Source organism: Tyto alba, unplaced genomic scaffold, assembly GCF_018691265.1.
Source record: "Tyto alba isolate M040663 unplaced genomic scaffold, T.alba_DEE_v4.0 Super-Scaffold_6, whole genome shotgun sequence".
In the NCBI taxonomy this organism is placed as follows: domain Eukaryota; kingdom Metazoa; phylum Chordata; class Aves; order Strigiformes; family Tytonidae; genus Tyto; species Tyto alba.
The window spans coordinates 20,342,816-20,358,254 of NW_024881327.1; positions in this window are offsets into that span (position 1 = coordinate 20,342,816).

Here is a 15,439-nt window from a genome sequence, read left to right on the forward strand (position 1 = left end):
GCAAGCATTTCTCAGCTACTAGGGTTCTGTCTTGTAGCACATTCCCGAAGAAGTCGGTCAGTCAGTTTACCAAATGACAACAGGAGACTTACATTGACAACTGTACATTACTTATGGGAATTACAAGGCCCCAGTTCCATCTCCTTACTACTGCTCCAGCAGTAGGTAACAAGTCAAAAACCATCTGGTGAGGCCTCATGGAGATTCTGCCAGAACACATGATCAAGAATTATCACAATTATCTTCCTCTAGGTGGTAATCTCAGAGAGGATGTCATAAGGGACACCATACAGGACCACTGCTGTGTCCCTGACATACACTCCAGGGCTGCTTTACACAGTGCTCAGGCCCAGCTTTCATGCCACTGGGGCCTCTGAACATCTGTTATCCAAGAGTTGCTCAGAAGCCTCCCATCACCTGTGTGAGATCTATGAAGGAGGATGATGTAAAGCCCAGCTCCTCAGCCAGACTGTCGACATTACATGCAATGGAGGGTGTGAACTGCTTTGGCTGATCCTGGGAGCACTGCCACAACAATAAACCATGGGTGAAAAATCCAGGCTGGGTAACAGGCTATCACAGAATAAAGTATTGTTTCTTGCTGAAAAGGACTTCTTTCAGAAGCAGCTTCCTGATTCAAGAACTGCAGTGTTTGGTACCTGGAGGGTACAAGAGGTACCATTTCCCAACCCTGAAGAACAGCTGGAGATGTTATGGCAGATTTCTGAAGTTAGATGCAGACACAGCAAAAGGAAGCCATTCAGATGCAGGTAACAAAAGAGAGTTATTACAGAAGAGAAAAAACCCAGTGATATAAAAAGGAAGAGCTTCCACACAGGATGTTTTCTCTGAGAAAGAGCTTACATAATGTCACAACTAACCTGGAGGTATTTTTGCTACAGCAAACAGAAATCTTACATTATGTGGACTAAAGCAGTTGCTACTCCATTTGTTTTCACTGAGGCTATCTAGGCAGTTCCACCAAGTGCCTCTCAGCAAGAAGCAGTGTGCCAGCTGCAGCTTTGCCAGCACCGCCTGCTCTCCCCACAGCTGGGATCTGCACACTGCAGCTGCTCCCTCTGGCCCACAAGGATGCTAAAAATATAGCATCTCCTGCTGGAGCACAAGAGAGACCTCATGTCTGATACCCTGGAAAAATACATGTTCAACTCCAGCCCAGGTGTGATTGGAAGTCCACCAGTTAGATCACCCTGCTCTAAAATGTGCCCTTGCAGCAGATGAATAAGAGAGAGAAGAAGGCTAAGTGCAAACCAAGTAGTGTATGAGTAGTGTATAAGCAATTCAGGCAGCCTCAAGAGAACTATATCATTGTGTAACAGACCAGGAAAAAATGATACCTTTTTCTTCTGAAAGCAGATGTTGATATTTCCCAAACTGAGTGTGAGCAAAACTTGGCAAAAAAATCTTGTATTTCACTAAAGCTGAAGGATCCAAGTCATGATCCAACAGGTTTAAGCAGTGACATTTGTAATAAAGCTTAGCCAGTGGCAAATACTCCAAGTAAGTAGCTTCTGCAAATGTGATCCAAAAATTTGCACAACATATCACATCATACACCATTTTAAAATACCTTTTGCACAAGTTAACGTGTTGAACAATGCCCTCTCTGAAACAGCTTTTCACAGAGTATTTGTTTCACTGAACTCACACTTTCCGTTTTGTCAACCACATTCCTTTTATAAACAAACTGATTTTAAATATTTTTAAGTGAACTTTAAAATTTTTGGAATAAAGTATAAAAAACTATTCCAGAAAAAGAGAAATTAATCCATTTCAAATACCACAACATATAAACTTGAAAATGCTGACACTTTTGTGAAAAAGTTTATTTTGTTTTGAGCAAGTATGTTAAGAGTATCATATTCCCCAATAAGGCCAATGTTAACTTGTCATTATGCTTCTAAAATGAGCCAACTAATTTAAAAATTAGCTTTTTATCAACTAAAAAGATAAAAGTTCAAAATCTTGATAATTTCCCTACAACTTTTCTAGATGTGTTAGTAGAGAAGTGTAATGCTACAGAAACCATGACAAAGCACCCAGTTTGGTACACCTTTTACCTTCAACTCTCATTAGCTCCCAGGCTCAGTGATGTAGACGACCTTAGTGTGGTCATTTCCATTTGTCAGTGTGCAATGTTCCATTTCCATGTGAGAATGGAGAGGCGTTACACCCATTTAGCCCAGAGGCACATATATATTTGGGATCAGTAAATGTGCACAACTTCCTCATCTTAATATTCTGATGACTACAACAACTCCAGCCTAAACATAAGCAATCCTGTTTCTTAGCAACATTATACAAGTTTCATTCAGTTGAATTTATTAGGATTACGCTAAAATGAAATTGGTGTGAAAGAGTGAAAATTAGAGTTTTTAACTCTTCTGAATGCTAACTGGATCTTCCACCTGCAGCAAACTGCCAGTCCAAACTATTCAAAGCCAGATTCCAAGGTCACGACTTGGGCAAGTCTCCTCTTTGCAATTAATTTCAAGGACTGATTGAGTACTTCAGAACTTGGCACAGCAAACACAGCACGTGTACAAAAGGCAGAGGTTTTTCCAACAAATTCACCAACACTGATTTGTGGTTTAACTGTGGTTAAAACACAGCTTTTCTTTATTATCTGATTATGTCAAGCTCTATGGAATTCAATCAAGATATCTATTGTATTGGAGAAAATTTAAAACTGCATGCCAAGTGCTGTCAAAGGGTCATAACATAATTACAGTTCTCTCCGGCACTCCACCCGCTCCTCATACCAGCGAAACTCTCGATAGACCCAATGAGAGATTTGCCAGGCTGAGAACAAATCGGTGCTGAACACAGCCTGCTTAGTGCCTCCTTTATCCAAAGGGCGCCCTGCCATCTAGTGGCAAGGACTTTCCAAAAATACCACTTCGGTTTTTCAGAAGAGGAACTTCATATGGAAACCTTCCCACATTGTTGTACGTATTTCATATTTAACTAAAAAAATGTTTAAAAGTTGCAGGACATTGTACACTGTATATCACATTCTAAAGACCTGTGTAGAGAGCCACTGAGAAAAAACACACAAAGTAAAAATTTAATCTCCTCTATCCATATTGCATTGAAATACATAATATATGAGCGACTTTTTTATCTAGTTCTGTAGCATCTATTAAATATTAAGTTCGGTTTTTCTACTTAACAGTTAATGAGAGATTCATGCATCTTATCTTCAGAAAACCAAACCATTGCATACTTTTTTCTATATACAGTTTTCTCTAGCTAATCTCTCTAAAGCTGAAGTAGGAGTTACAGACCACAAGGTAGTCATTTAGAAGGAAATAAGTGGAGGTGGGGGAGATTAATTAGGGTTATAAAAGAATTATGAAGTACAACCACAGTGTAACAACCACCCAGCTATGTCACAAACTGACATGTGTCTAATTCCAGAAAGGTCACTTCTGTCATTTTCCCCAGCCCCAGCCAGACATTCCCAGCCCCCTGCCTACGTAGAGCTTCAACTCACTATTGAGGACATGATGAAAACTCAGTTTTTGCAAGGCTGCATGATTGCTAGTGCTGACGTGAGAGGAGATGGGGAACATGTGATGGGAAGGGAGAAGGAGCTGAGAGCTGCCGTTGAGTCATCAGGATCGTTATGCCAACTGTGAAACTGTACCCTCAATTTCTGATCTCCTGTCCAATAGTGTTAAGCAGTTCTGTTGCACTGGGTCTGGCTGGAATCGAGTTAACTTCATAGCAGCCCATATGCTGCTGTGGTTTGGATTTTTGACTAAAACACCATTGATAACACACTGGTCTTTTGGCTATTGCTGAAGAGTGCTTGCACAGTGTCAGAGCTTTCTCTTTTTCTCATGCTTCCCTCCGCCAGTGAGTAGGCTGGGGAGGGTGGGTATAAGAAGATGGGAAGGGACAGAACCAGGACAGCTGACCCAAACTGGCCAAAGGATTAATCCATACCATGTAATATCATGCTCAGCAATAAAAATTGGGGTGGGGCTGTCTTCCAAGGTAACCATTGTAGCTGTCACTCAGAGACTGGTCAGCCATCAGTCTGCTTGTGGGAGGTGGTGAGTGATCGCCTTTGCATCACTTTGTAGTTTTCCCTTCACTTATTAAACATCTTTATCTCAACCCAAGAGTTTTCTCACTTTTGCTCTTCCTAGTCTCTCCGGTGCCCTGCCTGGGGAAAGCGAGCGAGCGGCTGTGTGGACACTTAGCTGCTGGTCAGGGTCAGCCCACCACATCCATCCAAGTAGTTTTTCATAGCAGATACCACCAACAGACATTTCAGAGCTGACAGTCCAACTCTAGGCTTTTGCTCCATTGACAATGCAACGATGTACTGATGGCACCTCCAAGACAAGGAGGTCTTTAAATATACCAAAAGGAAAAGTGAGGTAAAAAGAAGCAGTGATTATAGCTACTGGTGACAACCAAGACAGCTGTTATTTCCTTGTGGAAAGGAGACTGTAGGAGGTTCAGCAGAGCCTGCTGTTCCCAGCCTGGAAAAAGCAACGCAAAAAAGGAATCTATTTCCAGAGGCAGACACAGAAGCAAGCTCTCTATGAACACTAGTTTCTAAGCCGTTTGACAGGACAGCTTCACATCCCCCAGAGTCTTGGACAGACTTGGGTTGTATCTGTGGGAGCAGGAAGTGGGACCTCCTCCAACCATCACCTGTTACTTTCCAGCTCAAAGTGACTTCCCTCTATCCAGGACAACAGCCAAAAATGCCCACTAGTGAAATGGGTGACATGGCTAAAGGATCCTGGACACTCATTGTGGGCCATCCACTGGTATAACATGGTCAGAAAAAAGAGAAGCTGGGTACAGCTGGGCTTCCACCTGAAAGGATTAGGGGGGCCCTTATGTAAAGTTATCTGTTGCTGTGAAAACACTGACAGCTGAAAAACACCTTATCTGAAATAAATCTGACCTACAGAAAAGTTCTGAAGAGGAAGAAAATTTGTGCTGAAGCAATGTAAGTTGGTGACTAATAACCACCATGAAGCTGATGCCTCCACACATGCAGACAGATTGTAATCAAAGCATTATCAGGAGCTGTCAAACTCATTCCTGAACAGTGTTGCGATCTCCCTGTTAGAGATGAATGCCAGGAAATGTGTACCCAGGGAGACAACGCTTGAAGCTTCAGAGCTGTCTCTGCCTTGCTTACTTGGTAGTAGGGGTGAACTGTTCTCTGTAACTATTCAGTATGAAGTGCAAATAAAACCAAGTAATCAGGCAATATTCCCGTTAAAGATATAGGATATTTAGTGACCTGTACAATCATTTGAGGCTACAGATACCACACTGCCCTGGACAAAGAACAAGAATCTCGAACATGACTGACTGGGACATGCAAGAACAATCATTCTAAGAATTATGACAAGCCTGTCAGATTTTTAGTCTTCAGAACAACAGCATGTTGGGCACACTGACGATGAGAAGGTGGCAGAGGATTGTCCAGCTGTGGCTTGAAAATGAAAAATCAACTAGAAAATCCATTATTTCCCTGCCCCTTAAATAATCCGGTTACTTCACATAGTTTCCCTTATACAGAAACACAGCATGTGAGCACTGAATGCACTTGGCTGCAGGCACTGTGAAAAAGGGTGCTTAAGGAAACACTCCCAGGAAGTTAAAACTCTATCTCACCACAGGTAGATGGTTCTGGATAAAGAAAATAATTCTTACCTGCACTCAGTTGTTGCCTGAAACTCCTGCTGACTAATCACCTTTCTCTTAAATTTGTCCATTTTCCTGAGAAAAATGTAAAAAAGACAAAACAATACTAAGAAAACACAATTTCACACAGATTGAAAACAAATGAGCCCTAGGTTAGTGAAAAGATTGACCTATTTTAACCAGAGATTCCATCACTTGGAGAATGGGTCCAATTCCATTTCAAGTATGTTGCCTACCCTATATGGTAAGTGGAAAAACGTCCCCCTTCCCCTTCCCACTATACAGCTCCAGCCCACACTGTACAGTAATGGCATAAGACTTAATGGAGTTTACAAAAATACTGCCTTATATAAACAACATATCAGACATCTCAAACAGTCAACTGAGCACAGTAATGAATCATTTAGGACAGTTTGCTGGCATGTTTCAAACTAAGCATTTACTTCGGAACTGGTCCTCTGTGACCAGAACTCCTGCAGAATAAAGGCTACTACACTGAGAAACACCCCAGTCTCCAGATAAGAACCATTAGCAAAAAGTATATAGCATGAGATCCACGCTCAGTTTTTGCTAACACTGCCAAACCCCAACTGCAGGGCAGACACAGCATTCTGCAAAGATGAGAGCAGGCATCATTCTGGGGTCCAGCAGCTAGCATTTCTGGTGACTGAGGGGCAGAAGCAGACAGTGAATGGAGCACACTCGACACCCACCAGCTGACAGTTATCCAAATGCCAAGGTTTCTAAGCTACCAGGGATTTTTTTCCACAGAGGATATTTCCACCTGGCTCCTTAAACCATTTATCTGTCATCTTCATATTGCAGGAGGAGTACAAAGGTGATAAGAACAGGATTTCTCCATTGATCACTGCTTGTGGTTTGTCAGCCTCTGTAAGTGATTGAGAACACACTGATAGATGAGGCTCTGCAGAGCAACTCACAGTAACCAAGAGGAAAAAAAAAAAAAAAAAGGAAAAAAGAAAAATCAGGAAGATCCACCCTAGTGTCCAAACACCTAAGAACTATAAAAGCTACCTAATGAAAGAAGGCTGATTGTCTTTGCAAGTGTATGCAAATGTTCCTTCCTGAAATGAATCTGATGATGCTTCCAGCTTCCACATAGTGGAGACCACAATTTCTCAGCAACTCTCCTTTCACACTGCAGGATTGGTGCAAGCAGGAAACTGGTGTGCAGTTCACCTGTCCCCATGCAGATATTCAGCGTCCCCATCTACATGTCAACTAGCTAACTATAATGGAGAGATACAGACATTCCTAATGCATGAAATTTTGACACGTCTCAGAAGGTGCCTATGTGGTAGCATCAAATTGTGGGATCCTGTCCAAAGACTATTATCTTTGGAAAACGATTCCTCTCTTCTATCACAGGTGATTTTTCCGTGTTTCAAATTTCACAGATACCAGCAGTTTATGCTCACAACGGGTTCACAAATCAAACAAAATAAATGTGATTGGACAGATGCTTTCTAGAACACGGCCAGGAGTAAAATTAAATCAGACTGAAACGAGTTTGCCAGATCAGCTTCGGCACATGGGATGCTCGACTGATTCTCTCATCTCCCATTTCTCTGTGCAATCTATGAAAGAAAAGATACAATCAGATTTTACCTGCTTCCACTTTTTTCAACCCACTTTCCTCAAGTTCTGAGACTACAAGTAAAACTGATCTGGTTTTTATCTTCTGTTAGAATTGTTTTCTGGTGTAAATGCTGATGTGGTGGAATCAAATACTAGCCAAGCAAAAACCTGGGCTATGTAGAGAGCAATATGATCACTTCTAGTCAACCAGGTCCTCCTGCCACCCTGGGTGAGGTGTGAATATTGCTTGTGCAAATCAGCATCCCAGCCAGGCAATGGCATAGTCTCTCTCCTCCCTCTTCTGCTATTGGGAACCTAGGAAATGAAGCCAAATGATCCCAAATCTGAAGAACAAAGTGGAAAGGAAGGTTAAACAGGTGTTTTTACCGGCTCTCTGTCTTTTCCCAAATGGGCCCAGAGTTATGGCATGATTATGTTTACAACACAAGCACAAATGTCCTCATCTTTAAAGCTTGACTTGAGGTTGCAGGCCTGAATGTTAAAAAAGGGTTTCTCTAATGGAAGTAAAAATATTCACTCCTGAAGGTAGGGGGAGCCAAGGAACAGCCTCACAGCTCCACTATTACAGCCACTTCCCAAAGTGAAATCACACTTCTAAAAATCATTAACTCACATATTTTGATAGAAGGTTTGATTTACACTATCATTCATTAACTGCCTGCATAAACAAGTCACCACAAACCTCTGCACACTGTACAACAATTTGTTGAGTTGCTGACAGGATTAATGACTACAGTTGCTTTTATTTATCACTGCACAACATTAGTTAGGTCACAGGGTTATTGATCATTCTGCCTTTATTTATATTTTTCAGACTTTTTTTTTGGTACTAGTCAAAAAGTGAGAGGTTCCTTTTCCTTGAAAGGGAGCCACCACTTGTATTTGTTCTCTAAGGCATGCTGATGGCTAAATCAAAACCCCACACAGTTGGGTCAGTATCTCTGAAGAAAGGAAAGTGAAGGCAAGGATTTTAAAATCAGTATCAAAATGTGAAACATGAATATCACATTTGAGAATCAAGACTTTACATTATAATATGTTTTGCAAAGTGAAGCAGTGTTTTTTCTGAATCATATACCACAAGCCCATTTACTTCAGTAGGGCCATGAAAACAGCCCAGATGTGGCTGTTACGTTCCAGAACAGAGCCCTAAACACAGCTCTTGCAGCTTCCAGGGGTATCTGCAGATGTGCAAGGGTTCTGGGCTATTCATGCTCCATGTCTAGCAGGGGTGTACTGCATTAGGGCTAGCAAATGCTCCTCAATGGCACTTCCCTCTAGTTCTGATGGAAATATCGGATTACTTCTGTTTTGCTTCCACACTGGCTGACAGATTAGCTATGGAAGAAAAGTCCTAGACACTATGCATCCTGTACTTAAGCAAGAGTAATTCTGGATGGCTGTAGCTTTCTACACAACTTTATCTCAAGTACTTGTAAGTAATGAATTTAATAATTCTATATAATAAGAAGAAAAATAGAAAGGTTACAAAAATCTGAATTACTGATGGAAATTACTTCCTCTGCATCTCCTCTTCACACTGAAACACAAACAAGCAAGCCAGGAAGTATGATCTCTGGGTCACAAGATGCTTTGCACAGCCACGAGGACACTACCAGTGCTAAAAAGCAAGAGAACTATTAGCTACATTCTGTTGCTGGGATCTGAACTGGTAGTGAAGATACGAGGGCAAATTTCAACCGGCTGAAGCACTGTATGAAATGAGAGGATGAAATAATTCATGTATTCACATACTGCTGCTTTCCTAGATATATTTTGTAAAGGTTTTGCCGGATTTTATCACTTTTACGTTTTTCCCGAATCCCAACAGCAGAGGGCAGCACTATAGCCTCGTTCAGCCCGACACCAGCTTCTGAAAAACGACTCCATACAGATTTTTCTGTTGTTTATCAGAAAGGTTATTCCAGGATAGTTCCCTGGCACTGGGCACAGGCCCAGCAGTTAGAGGCCCTGTCTACTTAGTAGGTATCTCCGGCTTCCCGAGTCACCCCAGCTATGGAAGGCCATGGATCCTGGCTCTGTCCCAGGCTGACCTATTCAGGGGAAAATTAATCCTACTTCAGAAGGCCAATGCTAAAATAAACCCACGCATGCTGGAGAGTGGAGAGGTAGCCAGGGAAAGAAGCCTATGTAAATGCATAGTTCTCATCCCCTGCTCTAACCAACCTCCTCCCACACCCATTACTACTGCTTAAAGCTGAGAACAACCTCCTCTGCTGAGCAGTGCCCAGTAGGAGAAAGTGCACAGCCTTAGGGTAGGTTTCCCAAAAGCCGTGTCAATGGGATCTCTTCTTCTCTAGAAGTGAGGGTCTTTTAGAAGTGGAGGAAAAAGGGGAAGAGGAGTGCTCTGCTTAAGGGTTTTTGAAATCCTGTTTGGCAGAGGTGAGGGGCAGAATGGGAGACAAAAATGTATAATAAGCTGTGGGTACCAGGGATGCTGCTGTCTCACAGTTTTTCATTCTTCTAGCTCTTCCTGTCTGTGGATTATTACCAGTGAATGAGAAATCCTGCAACTTTAAAAATGCCTCACAAAAATGAAGCATGGCATTGATGGAAATGCATGGAAGCCACAGAGACTATTTTCAATTACATAAAGACCCATCTATCGTATTTGACCTGTTACTTCTGACCAGAGCCACTGGTCTAGTTCTGCGTACAGAAAATGGCTGCCAGTCTACAACACTGTAACATCTCAAAGGAAAGGTAAATAATATTCAAGCAGCAGACTCATACAGCTTGTGGGTGACCCCTCTGTCACTATGATCCTGGAAGTATCTTAGAAAGTCCAGATAATTGATCCCAGTCAATTGATCCCAGTCTGACTATTTCAAGACTGTTTCACGTCTGAATGATTCTTCCCACAATCTCCATTTTTCCCACTATATATACTCAGAACATCCCCTCTCTTTTTTCCCGTTATAGCTGTATGGAAGATAGATAATAGCTCGGTTTCTTCCACTGCTGTATCCTACTATAAATGAGAAGAAATTAAATGTAGTGAAAGGACAATTCTTTCTACAGGTTCACCTATAAGACATTTTTACAGCATATATTAATTCATACCTACCTATAATACAACTGTACATACTATATATATATTAATTTCATGCAATATAGCAACATTTAAGAATGTATTTTAATACAGTATCTTCCTTTCTTTCTTATGACTTAAAATATTAAAAGGTCTCTTTTCCCATGGAATCAGAAACAGGCAGCCACTCTCTAGGAATCTGTTCTTACCCGCATCCTCCTCAGTGATACAGACACTGAGGGCATGAAAATGACTTACCAACTGTTACCTATAAAAGACTAATGTTCTAAAATAACAGATATTCCAGTTTATTACACAAAATTTTTTATTACGTTAACAAAAGTTAAAGACAAGATCACTGCAAATAAAATGCTCAGCAAAAACACCCACAGACAGAATGAAGACCTCACCTGCTAAATATTAGACTAATTAAGCTAACTATGAGACTAACTCATATTTACACACTAACAAGAATAATAATAAATATCACAGACTAACAAACCAGAACTGATCTAACAGAAACCATGCCCAACCAACAAAGCAGATGGAGGATGTTCCAGTTACGGAAACTTTTTAAGGTCATTAGCCTAACATAATTTAAGATAGAAGCCAGAGTGAAGAGAAAGGAACAAAGCTCTGTCACACTGGTCTCAAGACAAACAATGCCAAGGATAATCAAAGAAAGGTGCCCATTAGGACACACTCACCCTTGTCTTCTTTACCTGTTTCCATCACTGGGTGTTCCTCTGTCATCTGTACCCTCAAGTACTTTCGTCCCAGCCTCTATCCCTTTAGCCCTCTCTCTGTTTTGTTTCGTTTCTGTTTCTATTGTTTTTTTTCCTTTTATTTTTTTACCTCTGGATTTTGTTCACAAGGCAGAAAGAATAAACCCTGACATCTAAAGACTGTCTTAACCACTTTTCTCTCCCCTCAGAGGTATGGTTACTGTCTTCAACACTGGCCTCCCAGTTGCTGAGGTTTTGGCTGTTCTGCAGACTTTTCTCTCTTTCCTGCATATATGCTGGGCTTGAGGATTTTTTCCTCAAATGAATATATTCCTTGCTTATGCTTTAATGATTTGGATAAGTTATAATGAAAAAAATGCTGTTCTTTGCAAAGTCCTGATTAGCTCTGCTCCAGGTAGTTTTAGAGGGAAATGGTTCACAAGGAAAACTCACTGGCATAGCAAAGGATCCCAGCTGGGAAAAAAATTAAAGTTGGTACTTGCATGACTATAATTTAAAAGGAATCCAGGCCCTTTGTTTCAGTGTCCCATTTCACCAACCTCAGTTAATCAGTTAAATCAGAATACCATATTTTCTAGAGCAATGGCCCCATTCCTTCATTTTCAACACGACATGAAATTAGGCTGCACATACTAAAAATATCTATTCATAACAGCTAACTATCTGTTGCTTCAATGGGGAGGTATCCCGTATACAGGAATAGGGAAAATATATGAGCAAATATGGAAAACTGTTAAATGCTTAGGCATATCTGATAAGACTAATCTATTAACAAAGCCCCTTAGCAGAGAGGCAGCTTATCTGGGAAAAAAATGAGTTTTTTGCTAGCATAATCTAAGCATCTCAAATGAAATAAGCTGTATCATAAAGAAGAACTACTTTGCCAATACAAACTGCATCTCCATAGTGGAAAGGTACATGTGTAGCTCTGTCAACCAGGTATGTGACTTTTTCCCACAGTCTTGATCAATATAGCTATAAACTTTTAGTAATGTGTGGTGTGGAGCTGGCCTTAATTTGCCATTTTCTTGCAAAATATAGAAAGATTAATACTTCAATGTATTATAAAAACATGTCTGGCATTATAATCAATTCTACTTGAATTATAATGTATTTGTAAATATTCAACTAGCACATAGGGTGATAAGAAATTGATGATTCAGCCAGTGTGTGATGTAATTTCATTGTTTTTCACTTGAAAATAAGGTTGAATTTCTATTAAAATTGTTGCAATAGCTGTTGCAAGTATGTGTAACAGTGACATCTACACTTAATGCCTGTAATTGTTTCTGTAATATAAAAATATGATTACCCTGTTTTGCTGTTGCAATGTAGGTTATCTGACTGAGCACAAAGTGGTGATTCAGTTAAACACACAATGCTGTCAGAAATCGTTTCAGTTTGTCACACAATACATTAAAACAAAAATACTGTCAGCAAGAAAATTATGAATGAGTTAAAGAAGAAAGAATAGTTTAAACTGAAATCACAGAATGAGAAACTCTACAAAATATCTCTAGACAGGAAGAGGTAACAACTTGAGCAGGAGCTAACAACATTGACACTGTTATTAAAAAGAAAATTATTGTTTTATAATCGGATGTACTGTCAGAAAAAACAGATGGAATCCAAATAAATAACTGAAATTATTTCACTTAATTCAAATCTGTCAGCCTGAAACAATGGATTTTTAAAAGATAAAATATCCAGAACAGTAAAATTACACACAGAGGCGACTTAGCAAATAGAGTAAGGATTACAAACATAAAAAGGTCCACTTAAATGACACTCCAAAATTACTGCAACACAAAGGATGATAAAAAATGAATTGAATGAAGACCAAGTACTCTCATTATCTCATTGATACAAAAATAATGTTTAGAAGAGTAATCTTGAGTAAAACAGAAAAAAAAAAGCTATGAGATTCCCTCATATACACTGATTTGCACCAATATTGTATCACTGATTCAAAAGGGTAATTACTGACTTACATGAACGTAAGAAGGCACAAATCCCTACAACTCTAAGAAGAGGCAGGCAGCTGAAAAATATGCAAGAGTCCCCAGAGCTATCAACCAATAGAGACTAGAGAGACCTTGTCTAATGTGGTTAACCCTGCTTGTGGGCTACTCCACACCTCTCACCCTGCCCTCTTGATGTAGTTTATTTCTGTAGTCCTCTAATTTTCTCTACCCACCTAGCCAGGTTTTCTCTCTCCCTTTTTATTCCTTCAGTGACTGCTTCTTAAACAAACATATCCCACGTGGACTCCCACTGCTATTTTCAGCACTAACATTTCAACCCTTGATGTAGTGCTTACGCTTACTGTCCAGTTTTCCTCCTCTCCAGCTCAGTGAAGGCTCCTCCCTAAGACAAGTAACACCAACATCCAGCTAAATTACCCTCACTAATACCTGCCCAAGACAAAACTCAGAATCCACACTCCTTCATTTTTCTTGATCATCTTTATCACTACCAACCCTGTTATTTCTCCTCAACTCTCATCCCCATTTAGCCTCTTTGGGTTCTCTTATTCTCCTTCTACTTGTAAAACTGTTGTTTTAAGGTAAATAGCTGCATCTGCTGCTTCCCCTGTGTCCTAGGACATCTGCTATTGTTTCATGCCTCTTTCCCCTGTATGTTATTCACTCTTACCAACTCCGCAGGCACAAATATAGCTATTATTCTTATTGTGGTAATTCAGATCCAACTTTTCTGTATCAACACTATCTTTTCTAGCTAAAAACCTGAGTAGTCCATGAAGCATCTCCTCAGTATGGATAAAACCAAGAGATTTTAGTTGTTCCCCAGTTCTCCATCTTTCTTCCTGCTTGCTTTCTTCATCACTGGGTATCCATCTCTGACTTGGATCTCCTCCGAGAGTATCACATACCAGTTACAAATCATTCTGATCCATTCCTACATATTAAGGCTGAAATGTGTTTCTTTCTGTCCACTCACACAGATATGCTTTGATGCAAGCTCTCATCACTTTAATTACAACATTTCTTTCAGGTCTGAAAAATGCTGTCTTAAAATCCTATTACACACCCAGACCACGGTGCATAGACCTAACCCACCATCATTACCACATTATTGCCATCTTTGTGTCTTTCCACTGACTAATGGTTCTCTATCACATCAAGTATGAGCAACCCTTGTTTATTCTTACAGCCCTGCATGGCCTAGTGTGAAAATGTTGGCTTGTGCCTACAGCCAGATCAACCAAATGATGAAATCAGTCTACATTACTTACTGCTTACATTTACAAAATGTCACTTACTTTTGATTTTTCTGTGCTTTTCTTCTTGCTTTGGAAGAACTGACCACAAAATAAACCAATCTTATACAAGGGAAATTTACTACAACCCTACAAATCTTTCTTAATAAAAAAAAAAAACCAATCTTCTTGGCATCTTGCCAATATACTGCCTATGCTGGGGGTCAGGATGATCTGACTGATTCCTTGTGCTCCCCCTTGTGTTTGCTGTCAGACAGACTGCTGACTTTTGAGAAAAACCTTTTTTTATGTTGTGTCTGACCTAGCCTCAACACTAGGGTACTCAGTGTCTTGCAAATGCAAATAAACAAGGGTACACAGTAATTCGTAAAAGTTGATCTCCTGTAGTGTTTCAAGCTGGCTATTCACACATCAAAGCACAATGCAGTCAGTCACTAACCTCTTTGAAAATGTAGATCTAGGTTATTATTTTTAGCTCAGAACTTTTAGGAAGAAATTCTAGTGTCTTTAAGCTATGGTAGCAGTACAGAGCACTCCCAAACTCAGCCTAGAAAGCCAGTTAATCCTTCTCAAAACAACTAATGAAGATGAAGCTTAACAGCTGGCTTTCAGTAATTCAGAATGGAAAGCCTGCATTTTTCAAAACCGTTTTAATAATTTCTTCAGAAAAGTAACAGCAACTATTCTTTAAATAGAACACCAAAGACCAACTAACTGTATGAAAAGCCAAAGTTCCTTTCACTTTCTTAAAATGGCATTTCCAGATACTGGAAATGCTTATCCTCAAATTTGGTGGTACTGGTGGAGTTAGCAGTAAGTTCCTTAATGGGATACATTCCAACTCCTACAGTAAGTAGCATAAAAAGCCTCATTATTATATATAGGAAATATCAAAACAGGCATTTGGAACAAAAATCAAACAAATGAAGAATAACCTTCAGAGTAGCAGACGCATGACCTGGTCTAGCTCTGCTTTTGTTAAAACTGTTTGGAAGCCGAGTATCTCCTGGAAATAGACATCTGGGCTCCGGGAAGGGAGAGCAGAAGCAGAGAAAGTGGCTATTCACTTCCTATGCA